Genomic DNA, 15,534 nt, shown 5'->3' with positions numbered 1-15,534 from the left:
TGGGATTAATCCCATTTGATATGACGTATTATTCTCATTACTGGATTTAATTTTCTGATGTTGTTTTGAGGATTCTTATACCCATGTTTATGTGGGATATTGATCTGTAATTTCCTTGTCTCATGATGTCTTTGTCTGGTTTTGGTATCAGGCAATGCTTGCTTCAGAAAATTATTCGGGAAGTATTCTATTCTATTTTCTGGAAGAATTATCGAATTATTGGAATTATTTCTTCTTTAAGTATTTGGTAGAACTTGACAGTAAAGACATATGGACCTCAAGTTATCTTGGTGGAAAGTACTTAACTGCGAATTCGTTTTCTTTACTAGATACAGAATTATTCATGTTATCTATAATTTTTCAAGCAAGCTTTGGTCCATATCTTCTTAATTGTCAAATTTATGGGCACAAAATTGTTGGTAATATTTCCTAGTTATCCTTATAATATCTAAAAGATCTGTAGCAAGGTCCCATAATTCATTCCAGACATTAGTATATTGTGTTTACTCTTTTTTCTTTATTTTTGTTGATCTTTTCAAAGAATCAGCTTTTGATTTCATTGGCTTTCTTTATTGTTTTCCTTTAACTTTTCTTGTGGACAGTGCTGCTAGTCACAAATTCTCTAAGCTCTTTTATCTAAAAACATTTTATTTCACCTTCGTTTTTCATTGGGTGTGGAATTCTGTGTTAATAGTTTCTCTTTTGGAACATTTAAAAATGTCACTTCATTTTCTTCTGGTTTGTATAACTGTCTTCAAGATTTTCTCTTTACCTTTGGATTTTAGCTGTTTGAATGGTTTTCTTGTTGCTATTTATTGGAGTTTTCTAAGATCCTGGATCTGTGGTTGATGTGTTTTATTATTTAAAAAAATTTTCATCCTTAATCTCTTCAAATATTTCTTCTTCCTGGCTTGTAGTCTCTTCTCCTGGGATTCCAAAGACATGTTTTTTATGTCCATTTAGATTGGCGCATAAGTCCTGCATGTTCTGTTTTTTTTTTTTTTCAGTCTTTTTGTGTTTCAGTTTGGGTAATTTCTGTTGATCCCTCTTCAAATTTACCGATTCTTTCCTTGAGTCTACTGACAGCCCACTAAAGTTACTTCCATTTCTGATACTGTGTTTTCTATTTCTAGTATTTCCATTTGAGTCTTTCAAATAGTTTTCTCCTCTCTACTGAAATTCTATAGATTTATTCACATTCTCCACTTTTACCGCTACGTGTTGACATATTGATTACAGTTATTTTAAGTTCCCTGTCTGATATTCTGCCATCTCTGAGTCTGGCTTTGTTGATTACTTTGCCTTGCAGTTTGTTTTCTCTTGCCTTTTTCTTCCCCTCTTTGTAATTTTTGCTTGAATTCTAGATATAAAGTATAGAACAGGAGATGCTGAGGTAAATTGAATTCATCCCTCAAAATGAACATGCCTCTTCCTGCTAGGCCATTAATGTAGGGAGCTGACGCATTCTAGTCCATATTTGACTGGGGTTGGATTGTATCGTTGCTGTGGTTACTAACTTTAAATTTATTTAGCATTATCCTGTGCTTAGGGTGGAGACTGGGTGGCTGGCAGACATTCCTCAATGCTCTTTTTTTTTTGCCCTCAACTTCTGTCTTCGTGTATCTGTACCTCAGGGTGGATCTATCTCCATGCCCTTATCCCCCATCAGTAAATGGCTGGTTACTAGGTACTCGATAGCCTGGTGGAGGTGGGGATCAGTGGGTGATTCTCTACTGTCTTGATCGAACCTCAGTCTTACATAAACTTTGTCTCACTGGATCTTTTGTTTCATTTTTTGATTAAGAAAATGACCCCCAAGCAGGCCTGGATGTGTGAAGATGGGACAGAAAAGCAGCTGGATTTCTCTGCCTAATGAAATTGGAAGGACCTGATATTCCTGTTAGTAGCTTAGAGTGAGAGATGTGTGGAGATAATAGAAAGAGAAAGACGATGGCACTTTTAGCTAGATTACATAAAGCTAAGGAAAGCGTCACTCCCACCATAATAACAAGAAAAAGCTTTCATGAAGGCGAGTTCAGGGAAGGTGTGGGGGGCTAGACTGTGTGGGGACTGTGGCCATTTTGAGGACTGGTTTCTAGACGAGAGAGTTTTGAGCAGAGGAGGAACAGGATCTGAGTCACAAGAGGATCACCCTGACTGCTGTGTTGAGAATAGACTGCTGGGGGCGAGGGAGAAGCAGGAGCACCTATTGGCAGCCTAACGCAGAGACACAGGTGAGAGGACCAGGTGCTACGCGGGGCGGGGCGGGAGCAGTGATGCAGCCTGGCACCAGTGGTTAAGGCTGAGCCAGTGTGACGTCATGAAGGAAGGGATGTGAAATGGGAAAGAGAGAGCGCAGTAATGATGACTCCAAGGTTTTTGTTCTGAGCAGCTGGAAGGACGGAGTTGTCATCAACTGGGATGGGAAGGCTGTGGGTGGAACGAACTGGGGGCCAGGGTGCAGAGGATCAGTAGTTCAGTTTTGGAGAGGAAAGCTGGAGATGCCTTTAAGACACCAAGAAGAGCTATCTTGTCACAGCTGGGCGTGTAAGCCTACAATTCAGGTGAAAAGTATGGGTTGCAGATATAAATGGTCTCTAGAGGAAGCAGCAGCTGGCAACAACTTGCTTTAAATAGGAGTTTGGGGGATCTTTTTTTCCCGCTTCCTGGTATAAGGCCTCCAAATTAATAAAATCTTTTGATGCTTTCCAAAAGCAAATGTAATTTCACACATAAAAACACATTTTTTTTTTCCCTGAGAGATTTAATCAAGATAAAGCAGCTTAGTTAAGAAAAAGAATTGCTAACAGAATTAAGGATCCTTAATACATTTGTTCATTAACCTTCTGTCTTCCTGGCTGAGTTGTGAAGGTAGGCAGGATGTTGAAATATTAAGGGTGTGAGTTCTGACATGAGACCAGGGTTTGAGTCTAGGTTCCACCACTTCTTAGCTGTGTGGAACTGGCAAATTATTTAATCTCCGTGAATCTCACGGTCAGGAGTAATTATAGCACCAACTGTCAGTAAAATTAAAAAACAAAACAAAACACTTTAACCTAGCATCTATCTGGGTGCTTGGTCATTCATTCATTCATTCATTCAGCAAATAGCTATGATGGCTGTTATGTGCTAGGTTATGAGCATTCAACTAGGAACACTATAGACTGTCTTTGGACCTTGTGGAATTTTCAGTATAGGAAGCAAATAGTTTATAAAAGAAGAAGTTAGAATGTCCAGAAACTTGTGAAAACCTGCTCCATCTCCCTTATGGGGGGAAATGCAATTTAAACTCACAAGGAGATATCACTTCAAACCCACTAGACTGAGAGGGGAAAAAAAAAGTAATAATACCCAGGTTTGGTGAGGGCAATGGGAAAAACAAAAAAGTCTTTCTTCAGTGAAGGTGTGAATTCAATTGTACAATCATTCTAGAGATCAACTTAACAGTATCCAATGAAGTGGAAAACGCACATCCCCTCCAACCCCAAGGCTCCACCGCTAGGACTGCGCACCAGGGGAACTCTTACACATGTGCTCGGGGCGGCGTGCTCAGGATAGTCCCTGCAGCACTTGTTGTGACAGCCAAAAAGTGGAAGCAACCTAAATGTCCATCAGTGGAGGATGCAATCAACCCAATAATATTCGGGATTTTTAAATGCACAGACTCCCTAGGTCAATGTGCATAAATCTCCCAGAAAAGATGGGTAAAAAGCAAGTTCCAAAGACATTATCCTTTGTCAAATTTAAATACCACACAAAACCATATTATATGTTCTTATGTAATAAGATGTTAAAATATACACGGAAGGATACATGCAAGTCTGCTCCCTCTAAGGAGGAGAAAGAGGGGAGATTTAGCTGCATCCGTGGTCATTTATCTCCTGGAAATAAAAAAGAAGCAAACAGGACAAAATTATCAAATCCAGGAGCTTACACAATTGGCTGTTATTGTAGGTTCTTTTTGGTATTTTTGAAATACCTCATAGATAAACATTTTAAAAATGTTACTATGGTAAAAGATATACTATGTAAAATTTACCATTGTAACCATTTTTAAGTGTACAGTTCAGTGGTATTAAGTCCATTCACATTGTTCTACATTCATTACCATCATCCATCTCCAGAACTTCTTCCATATTCCCAAACTGAAACTCTGTAGCCGTTAAACCCTAACTCCTCATCTCCCATCCCCTCAGCTCCCGGCAGCCACCAACTTTCTGCTTTTATGAATTTGACCACTCTAGGTACCTTGTATCAGTGGAATCATACTGTCTTTGTCCTTTTGTGACTGGCTTAAAATAACATCCTCAAGGTTCATCCGCATTGTAACACACATCAGAATGTCCTTCCTTTTTCAGGATGAAAACTATTCCATAGTGTGTTTGTACCACAATTTGTTTATCCATTCATCTCTCATTAGACACTTGGGTTGATTCCACCTTTTGACATTTGAGACATAATTGAACACTTTAAATCAAAACAAAAAATATAAATTAATAAATAACAGGGATGTTATAGACAGAGAAGGTAAAAATAAAACAAATTTTTACTCAGTAATAATACCTGGAGATAAGCTTTTACCACATTGAGTCTATATCCACTGATCGAGGTGCAGACATGAGGGGAAGGGTATAGCTCAGTGGTAGAGTGAATGCTTAGCATGCACAAGGTCCTGGGTCAATCCCCTGTACCTCCATTAAAAAAATAAGATATACCCATGGGAACAGTGACACATGTGAACGTTGTGTGAGTGCCGCTGGTTTCAGAGTTGAGGAGGAGCCTCTGTCATTCACAGGGCAGGGTGGCAAGGACAGTCCACACCAGCCTGCTGTCTCCGGAGTCAGAGGCAGGGCTGGCCACTCTAAACCCCGGCTCCTGCATCTGCCCCTCCTGGCGCTGCTTCTCCCTCCACATATGATGTTCTGGCTCAAGCCGAACAGCTTTCTTCTCCTTGAAGCTGCTACAAGCCAAGAAAAATATCAGTCCCAGGCAGTTGGCAAATGGTAAGTACTCTGACTGAGGCACATTTTGTACCCCTGTGCCAGTGAGCAGATTGCAATTGAGGCAGTCCCAGACCCACCCAATCCTTGTTCCCAGCCCTCGTGCCTTTTGGGCATCACACCCCATCACTGCTGCCCAGCTGTGTGGTTCCAGGTGCCCTCCACCAGGGGTTTTTCACACTGTTTGAAAGCATTCGACTGCTCCCTCTCCACCAATGTTACTCAGAATTGCTTTAAATTACCTAGAAAAGAAAAAAATGGAGCTGCTCTGTCTGAATAAGGGGTAGGGACTGGGTAGGTGTGAACCTGGGGGACCCAAATTTCAGTGCATTTGCAGGGAAGCCCTGCATAAGACTAGTGATTGGAAACTCCAGCCTGAAAGCCCACTGGCATATGGGGACACAGGAAAGGAAGAGGATTCTAATCTTACTCTTGTATGTAAGGACAACTAGCTATTCTGGTTGATGTGTGTAAATGTGTGTGCGTGTGCCTGCGTGTGTGAGCATGTGCCTGCTTGCATAAGAGGGTGAGATCTGACTGCCAGAGCCCACTCGACACTTGCATTGTGGTCTCTTAGATATGTCCTCTACACACTTAGGGCTCCTCAGGGAAGATTTGAAAATCCCTGACTTACCTGACCTCACTTATCCCTGATGACACTCTGCAGTCCGAGTGTCATCCTTCCCACATAACAAAGGGTAAGATCCCACAGCTTGGAAGTGATGGAGCTAGACAGGTTCCTTCCTGAGACCTGAACTGATGTCTTTCGTCGGAGACACAGGCACAGCAGTAGCATGAAGGGTGGAGGTTTCTGGGAACCGTGAGAACTGCCCCCAAGCGAATCGTCCCTCGTGCTGGGGAAGCCCACTCTGGCGTGCAGAAACAAAGCCAAGCGTAGCTGCTGGGGAAGCAGGTCATGCCAGGATTAGTGCTCAGTTCCTGGGGAATCGCTCTGTGTTTAGATCTCTCCTCCTCCAGTTCCTGGTCCCCTGGGCTCCTCACCCTCTTCCAGCACAGGCTGCCAGAAGTCTGGTAGAAAACCCAGGATAGAGGGCTGAGTACCAGTACCTGGCTTCCACCCCCCCAACCCCCATCCCTGCTGCCCTCCAGGTGCCAGGTTGAGCTCGGGCCCCGGGGTGATAGGGAGGGGCTGGCTGTATGGGTACTCAGGAGAGAGCTGGAGAGCAGGAAGGAGTAAGAAAAATCGAAACTGTGCTATAGCAGAACGAGGGCGATTGGTGGGATGGGGGTGCCATGTGCCAAGCTGGGAGATGCTTTTGGCTTTTGCTAAAAGGTCTTGCTAAAAGGTATTGTCTGCTTGGGAGCCAGGTTTCAATTTAAGTCTCTCTCTCTAGACAGAACCCTTTTCTTTAGCAGCAAGGTGACCAATAAAGGTAAGAGCATGCAAACGGACCTCCAGGAAAAGGCCAGAAAGAAAAACAGGAACTTTCTCAGACCCAGAGGTAACGACTCCAGCTGGGTGAGGAGGCCAGCAGAAGGGGAGACCCTGTAGAGTAGCCCAGGGGAATGGAGCGGAAGAAAGGAAGACATCCAAGGTCCAGAATCTCCTGAGTGAGCGCTAAGCCAGTTAAACACAGGCCCTAGCAGAGCTCCCTGCCAGGTCTGGCCAGAAACGGGCCAGGTTGCAGGTTCTGCAGGGTGGAGGCAACGCCCACCTGGGACTACAGCTCATCAACCCCGTACACTGGGGTTGTGAAAGTCCTTTCACCTTCTCCTTTTTTTTTTTTGTATATTTTGTTTGTCTTGGGGGGAGGTAATTAGGTTTGCCTATTTTATTTTTTTTATTGGAGGTACTGGGAACTGAACCCAGGACCTCAGGCGTGCTAAGCACTCGCTCTACCACTGAGCTGTGCCTTCTCCATCTTACCCCTCCTCCGCTTTCTTCTTTTTTTCCTCTTGTCACCCTCTTCTCTTTTGTAAATTGAATCACCCAGTGGACATTTGAGTGTGTACGCATCTACCTTACACACATTTAAAGATTTGCCAAGTTGTTTTAAGATATTATTTTACCTCGTGAAATAGAAAACTGCACCCTTAAAAAAATGACTAAACCTAAAATGTCTTTGGAAATTGCATGAAGTCCTTGAATAGAATTAAAGTTTTACTCTTTTTTCTTCTTCTTCTTCTTCTTTTTTTTTTTTTTTTTGTTTGCTGTCCCTGAGGAAATTTAGCATGAACCTGTCTCCCTCTTGTGGATTTAATCTTATCTCTTTGTTGTGCAGTATGTAGTAAAATCAGAGTGTCAGAGTGAAATTTGGGGGGAAATTCTTGTTGCCTTGTCTTCTGTTGTCTTTCTCTGCAAAAGAAGAAGAAGCATTTTTATAGTTATCAAAGAAAAATCTTTACTTTTCTGAATTGATAAGTGTTTTGAAATACATTTTCAATCTAACATATTCTACTGCTAAAATTCTGCCTGTAAAATCTATTGCTTAAAGATTTAACATGAGTTTTAAATTACTTAATACTTCAATATTAGGCTGAATTTATTCTCCATTTTATGGTTAAGGAAGGGAAAGAAAGACCATCATAAAACTAAATTTATGCCTCCTAAGCCAAACTCTAAAGTTTTTGCAGAATTATTAGCAACAATGACACAATACAATAATACTTGATATTTTATTTATTGATCATTTGCTTCTTGCCAAATATTAGGCACAGCACTTCACCTATATGAAATTGTTAGTCTAATTTTACTAGGAAACTGAAGCTTAAAGAGGCTAAACAAACAAACAAACAATCAAACAAAAAAAGAGGCTAAACATTTGCTTAAGATCACACAGCCAGTTGCTGAGGTCTAAACTGGATTGATACCAATAATCCTAAATGGAGAAAGCAGAACGAAGAATAACAGAAACACGCATTAAATCCTCTCCCAAATTTTGGCTTTTGGGAGATGAGCTGAAAGATCTGTAAATAATCCATAGGTTTTTTTTTTTCTTCCCTCTGAAATATTTTAAAGGATAGTGGGCTTGTAAATAATGTGGGTTGATCATATTTCATAATGATTTGCAAGATTAAACTTAAAAACATGGAATATTTATGATTAATTACAGAAAGACAGTACTCAGGCCACAAAGGGGGCTTGAGACCCAGATGTCGGGAGGTGGAGATGGCTGCCTCCTGTCATTATCGCTCCATTAACGATGCCTCCAGCCACACCCACCCCATTGATTGTGTGAGACAGAGATGACAAACCAGCACTGAACATGACGGGACACGGCTGCATTGCTGATCCGGAAACCCCTGGGGCTGGACAGCAAGAAAGGGGAGGGTAACAGAGGCTCTTTTGAAACAAGTCAGTCTTTTAAATATTCACTATGGTGTCTTTGTCAATTCCTATGAAATGTCATGCTGCTATCTTTGAACCGAATTTAGGTCTATATACAAGAGACAGAATAGATAGATGCTGTTAGTGGCCTCCATCGAATTATGGAATCTCAATTGCCTTGGTGACTCCTTTTCTCATAAATTTGGCTGTGAGTGAAGAGAGGCCACTCCTGTGATGGGAGTAACCTATCACCTCGACAGCACCCTTCTCCTTCCTGAGCCCATATGGAATAAAGGGAAGACCTCCCAGGGGGTCCAATAGTCCTGTTTCTGAGCAGAAACAGCTGGTATTAATTGCCAAAGGCAACGTAAACACAGAGTAATTCTAGAGTGGCTGGTGAATGAGATCAGGCATCTTTAAACACGAAAATGAAAACGTCAGCCCTTGAGATAGCAGCTCCCATTGACTTACTGTAAATATTGTGTTCACAGGGGCTCCGTGTTAGTCAATGGGCTTGAGCACAGTGTACCGGATGCTTTCTGCACTAGAAGCCAGAAAACCTAAACTCAACTGGCTAAATAAGGGGGCAATTCATTTTTTCTCAGAAAAAAATAAATGCCAAGGCAGCTCAAGGTTGGTTAATGATAAAGGTAAAAAGATATCATCAGGGATTCAGGCCCTTTCTGTTTTCACTCTGCCCTCTTACCCAGTCACACTGATCCTCTAGCTCACTGTGCTCATAGTCACAAGATGGCTGCTGCAGCTCCGGGTATTACATGTGGACCTGAAAACATCCAGTAGAAGAAGAGAGTATCTCTTCCTTGGGTTTTTGGCTTTTTTAAGAGTGAAAGGAAGGGGAAAGTGTAGTTCAGTGTAGCATGAATGAGGTCCTAGGTTTGATCTCCAGTACCTCCATTAAAAAAAATGAATAAATAAACCTAATTACCACCCCCCCAAATTAAAAATAAAAAAAGAGTGAAGAGAACACTGCCCAACATCCCCCAGTAGGTATTTGCTTGTTATTATATATTGTCCAGGACTAGATCACATGTCCATGTTTAAAATAATCACTGGCAAGAGAAATTTTGCCACCACATTTGGCTTAGACCAATCAAGATGTATCCTTGAGTCACATGGGAGAGGAATCAGCTCTGAGATGAAACAGGGGTTCTGCTATTGTAAAGAAAAGGAAAGGGGGGTGGCGGTTGTGTAGGCAACCAACGTCACTACACATGGTTTGGAGCATGTGAGTACATGTACATATGTTTTCTTTTTGAACACCATTTAAAGATTTATAGCCTAGACCCCATTTCAACCATCTGGAATATAACTCGGTAGAAGTAATCACACCCAATACCTATAGGAATTTTGAGAGAAAGAAAGATAGAGAGAGAGACAGAGAGAAAAATAAGGAGAGAAAAAGAAAGGAAGGAAGGAAGGAAGGAAGGAAGGAAGGAAGGAAGGAAGGAAGGAAGGAAGGAAAGAGAGAGGCTGGGAGGGAGGAAGAGAAGCCTTCTGAGTTCAACTCTCTTACTAGTAGGGGATTATAAAGCCTAAATAATGTTTAGTACTGTCACCTTATGTTTCAGTCTGACAGTGGGCATTTCCCAAGCACCTTTGCCAGCAGATTCCAGACCAACACAGAGAAGAAAGCCTGTGAAGTCGTTATTTCTTCATGTTTTCTAACTATGGAAGTAATTTAATATAATAAAAATTTTTAATATTTACCACACTACATACTTGTGTGTGTGCACATGTGTGTGTGTGTGAGAGAGAGAGAGGAGAGAGAGTGGTAGAATGAAATTGTGGTTGTAGTTGTTTAGGAAAAGTGCTTAACAAGTTGCTCATATACAGAAAACGAGGCTCCAGGGCATATTTAGAAGGAATGGCAAAGAGATAGTGAGATTGCCTTGCATGTGAAATGAACAGAAGTGTAGTTATGGGAAAAGAAGAGAGAGGAGGAAAGAGAGGAAATGAAAAGTGAGCAGGCGGCAAGGAAGGAGGCTACAGCCTGAATTAAAACTGAGAAATTCCCATTGTAGGGCGATCAGAGGACTTTTACGCACAGGGATGTCTAAGACTTCATTAGAACTTGTGTGATATATGATCCTCTTTGGTCACCCCAAATCTGTGTCATCTCGCTTCACATCCTAATGCCTTGTGTGGGTTTTTTTGGGGGAAATCAAAATGGCTGCATCCCACCGATGGACCAGTGGAGGAAACGGTAGAGAAACACTTTAGCAGTGACTTTTGCATGAGACCCAGAATTTAGTAGAAGCTTGGCACCACGAGTGATTCAGAAAGTAGACCCCAGAATGCACAGAGATTTTGGAGATGGTCACAAACTTCAGCTGGGAATTAGAAAGGAGGCAAAAACGATTTTGTTTAAATCTTTATAGGAAGGATAGTGTCAGCTGACCCTTGGGTTGCATCAATATAATGAAAAATATTTGCAAAGACACTGGGCATATGTAGTTTTATGTCCTTGTCCCCACCATGTTTCATAAGCATTTCCATGTTTTTGAAAATATATTCCATCTAAATCTGAATTCTTAAAAATTTTATTATGAGTTATATCCTATTCCAATTCAAAATACATCAAATGTTATAGGTCTGATATTATTCCAGATGGCAGTGGAAGACATTTTCCCAGTCCTTATAAATTCATTTCTGTAGATTTGGGCAAGTATTTAATTTTTATTGTGTACCTGCAAGTAACTAAAATTGTTGAAATAGCCAATAACCTCTCCCCTTGAATTTTAGACAAGATCGGGCGTGTTCAGGGTGGTATGGCCGTAGACCTCCTTGAATTTTAAATAGTAAAATTGTGTAAAATGTCCTGAAGCCTCAAAATAGATGTATTAAGCTGAGTTTATCTGGTGCTAACAATTAAAGCAGATTTATATAGTTGTTTCTTCTTCAAAATCTTTTTTCCTCTTCTACATTACCCTTTAACTTTCAGCTGTAAGAATGAAGACACATGTTCAGAGTCTGCCTTAGGCCAGGGGTCTAGTTTAATGTTTTGTTGTTTTTTTTTTTACTGGATATAGATGAATTTTCCTGGTAGATGCAAACCCTTTAGTTTTTTTTTTTTTTTGGTGTAAAATATTGATCTTAAAGATCAGCTGCTACACAAGCGGACACTTGAACCTGTGATAATACATGTGAAAGCGTCAGTCGGAGCACTTGGCTCAGAACCAGAGCTTAAGACTTGCTTCCTCCTTTCCTTCCTTCATGACATCTTGTTCCATGTGCCCAGTTTGAAATGACTTCTAACCCTGAGGTTTAAGGATGTTTCTTAAATATTACATAAAACAAATACAGACCACTGACAGCAAATTAACGCCTGCCTTTTATTTTAAGGAGCCTCAGTAACACTATGGTTCTAAAATCTGGGGAAATATTAGTGCCACTTGTCCATGCTGATTTCTGGAACATCCTCCCCAGATGAGTGCTGTAATCAAACCTTTCCCACCTGTGGGCCAGAGCCCCCGGTAAGCCTCTGTAATTTTATAGGATATTGGGAAATCATACTGGAATTGGATAGTTGTTTTTTTTTAACCTGTGTGCACCTATGACAGCTTATTAAATGTGCATAGATACTATTATAATTCATAAAATACAAATTCAGTGAAAAATACTGCTAAATTTATAGTCGCCTTTTGTTTTTAGAAATTTCTTCAGGGAGTTACTGCAAGTATGACTGTCGTCATGTCTATCTGCTAGTTTCTTTTTATGTTTAATAAAGTATTTGTACAATAGCCAAAAAAAAAAAAAAAAGGAAACTTTTTAAGAAAACATTTTGGGAAACAACCTAAAAGTCCAATATTTGTGGGGGGTGGTTAAATGAAAGATGATTCATTTTCATCATTGGAATATTAGGCAGCCATTTAAAATCATGTTGTAGAATGAAATATTGAATGGACAAGGGAGATATGTTAACAGAATATTATTATGTGGAAAAAAGAAAGCTAAAAACCAATATAATGGCATGGCATTACCATTGAACAAATTATAGGTAGATAAAATGTAGAATACAAAGGTATCATTGTAAGGTTATTTTTGTTTATTTCTTGGTAATGAAATTACAGGACTTTTTCCCTAAATGTTCTGTAAGTTCAGTTATAAGAAAATACTTTGAATTTATTCTTAAGAATCTTCTTACTTGAAGAGTTTGCTATTATCCCATAAATAAATAGTGTTGGTGACCCTTGGCTTTTCAACCTCTAGAAATGCTGAAGTTGTTTAATTTGGGGGTGGTGAGACAATGGCAGTTAGCTTTCGCTGGCAGCCCTCTGCTTCACGCGATCTCTATGGCAGTCCTGCTAATGATGTGACTTGATGCCTGTCACCGTTACTTGGGGAGAAAGCACAGCTGGGCACTTCTTTCTCAGGGGACAGGAGAGGCCAGAGGCCTTCCCTGACGACCAGGAGAAGAAGGGGCGTCACTTAAAAGATGTGTTGAGATTATAAAAAACAAATCCTCCTTATCTCTAAACAGAACTGTATGTGCATAGGGTACATAGGGGTGTGTGCAGCATATATGTACATAGTGTTTTTCAATAGGGGAAAATTGTCATTCAAACCAAGTGTCGCTCTGGGCTCTCGTGGGCCGTGACTGCCCTTTTTGCTGAGCTGCAGATGGACAGAATTATGTTGCCTTCACAACGTGCCTCTTAAGTGCCAGCTGTCATATAGCGCGGCAGCCCTCCACACTAACAAAGCCCTCATTAAATGGTTTGCTCGGAGTAATTTGCCTGCTCTCCCTGCCTTTCTAGTGACTGACAACTCTGCTCCCCCACCTCCCCAGGACCTTCAGTGGACACTGTTAATCACTGAAAGGGAAGTCTGTGCCATGTGTGATGGGATGGTAATTTTTTTTAATAGTACATGTCTTCATATTATTTTTATGCCCTGTTTCAAAAGTTTTTAAATGAGGTTGGTAGCTAACATCCTGTGCTATCATTCATTCTGTGGCAAAATAATAATTGCTAATTTTCTTCTTCAGAGAACCAGAGCTTTATCAGGAATAACATTATGCAAATGACTATGCAAATGACAACCAGAAGAGTATCTGGGAGGGAAAAAAAAGCTCAGATAAAACCTTCAGAACACATCCAACGTTGGCTGAAAAAAATAACTGAACATTTTAAACTGTAAGGTCACCATGGTAGCAAAGGGAATTTATTACTAATAAGAATTTTGCAGGAAAGCTGTGCACTCAGAATAAAAGAGGTATGGCATGCACTCGTATTTATTCCAGTTTAATTTATTTATAATATTATGGTTGTCCTTGTCAACTGTTAAGTCTCCTTGGAGTGGGTCTCTTTATCTTTTGTATGATGTCTAACAGTCCGAAATGCTTAATGTCCAGACTTCCATTAGCATTAAGAATTAAGCCTTTATTTTCTCTGCTATTTATATTTTTTCTTGTCATCAGTGTTTTTAGCTTTTTCTTGTTGAGTATTATTAGAAGAATATGCATGGAAATATAGAGAAACATGCTCAAATCTTTCAAAACATAACTTCTAGGGTATTGGTAAAGACAGTGTGTCTTTAAAAACTTGACATTATTGCTCAGGATACACCCTTTGGAGCAGTGGGGAAAGAAGCCTGATTAAAAGGAAGGATGAACGCCAATGCTGTTTATTTCATATATGTGATGTACATACCTATTTCATTATCAAAAAGGGAAAATTGTTATTTAGTAAGTTTCATGGTAATAAACCTGAGGTTTTATTTTTGTTCTTTTTTTTAAAGACCTATTCTTTGCATTTGATATAAGAAGAATATTTGAAAGACCCTTGCTAAAAAATCTCTATAAATAAAAGCTAAACCAATAGTGACCTATATGATAGCAGGAGGAAAAAAACAAACAAACAAAGGCCTTTCTTCTCTAAAATATCTCAACCACCTCGGCCTAAAATTTCCACCAGAAAACCCCTTTCTACCATGCAAATCCGTTGCCAGAAAGTAGTGATGTGTTGGACCAGTGCAAATGAAGCCAGGCTGCCTGCGTCTGAATCATGGGATGCTCACTGGAAAGGCAGGTTGCTGGGCTGCACCCAGTTCTACCTCATCAGAGCCTGGCATTTACATTTTCAGCAGGACTCAGCCCTCTAAAGCACTGCCTCAGACCATGAAAAATTAAAATGGGATAAATACGTGATTAGTTCTCTTATAGAGCCCCTCCTCCAAGGAGACAAAGGAGAGAAGTTTCATGGTGATGAGCTGGGGTTTGGTGGGCAAAGGGGTAGAAGGCAGAAGCTCTTTGAGAAAACCTCAGACAGCCACCTCAGGACAGATACTTCCAGAGCAGACACCCACAGAGATTTCTGGGGTAGTAGAGCTCTGTGCCCAGGAGCCAAGGCTTTAGGCCTGAGGGGACCCCAGTTACTACCTGTATGAATTAGCATCTCTGGACCTCAGTTTCCTCATCTGCTAACTGGGTGTAAAAGTAGAATTGTTACAAGGATTGAAAATAGCTGAACAGGGAAGATAAAATAACAGGATGGTTAAGGGTGTGGTTGTTGGAGCTTCCAGACATCACGTCCCAGCTCCAGCACCTACTACTTGTGTGACCTCGACAGGTTATTTACTCTGTCTGTGCCTCAGTTTCCTCATACATCCACTGGTGTTAAAAATTTGTATCTATGTTGTACATGCATTTTCTTCTGTAAAGAATACATGTAAATGTAAATACATGTAAATTGCAGTCACATGTAAAGGATCTCTACATGTAAATATGTGTAAAGAAATACAAATATATGTAAAGAATCCATAACAGTACCCAGCATATAATAAGCAACTCGATAATTGTTACTTCTCATCATTATTTCAGATATAAAGCAGCTGGCACCGGGTGGGAATTTAATAAACGATAGCTATTATTAGTAATAATAGTCACTCTTGGCTTCCAGATGGGGTCTATTGCCAAAACCTTCTTGTGCAATCCTGGCTGAACCCCATGCCTTGTTCCCCGTTTATCATAATAGGGCTATTGAGGTTATTCCAGATAACATCTGGTGAGGCGAGTGATCATTGCACAGTGGTATATGCACATGTAATTGAGCAGAGAAATATCTGATTGCTTTATGAAGGTGTGTGGGTGGCAGGGCTTGGGATGAGATGCAAGAAAACTCCCCTCAGTTGTTCTGTAGGAAGAGCCCGGCATCTGCGTCAACAGCCACAGCGTCAGCTCGGTTGGTAACAGCTGATCTCTCAGAAGCTAATGGACACTCTTAA

At 40.6% G+C, this 15,534-nt stretch overlaps 1 long non-coding RNA gene across 2 annotated transcripts in view; it reads left to right on the top strand.

Annotated features, from left to right (window-relative positions):
• Positions 1-4,803: 4,803 nt before the first annotated feature.
• Positions 4,804-15,534, top strand: part of LOC116663761 — a 52,667-nt gene continuing 41,936 nt past the window's right edge. For both annotated transcript variants that reach the window (XR_004320085.1, XR_004320084.1), the window contains exon 1: positions 4,804-5,003. This is a non-coding gene — a long non-coding RNA (uncharacterized LOC116663761). The remainder of the gene's footprint in view (positions 5,004-15,534) is intronic.

The sequence above is a fragment of the Camelus ferus genome, chromosome 5, assembly GCF_009834535.1.
Source record: "Camelus ferus isolate YT-003-E chromosome 5, BCGSAC_Cfer_1.0, whole genome shotgun sequence".
Taxonomy (NCBI): Eukaryota; Metazoa; Chordata; class Mammalia; order Artiodactyla; family Camelidae; genus Camelus; species Camelus ferus.
This window is presented reverse-complemented; position numbering and strand designations above follow the sequence as displayed.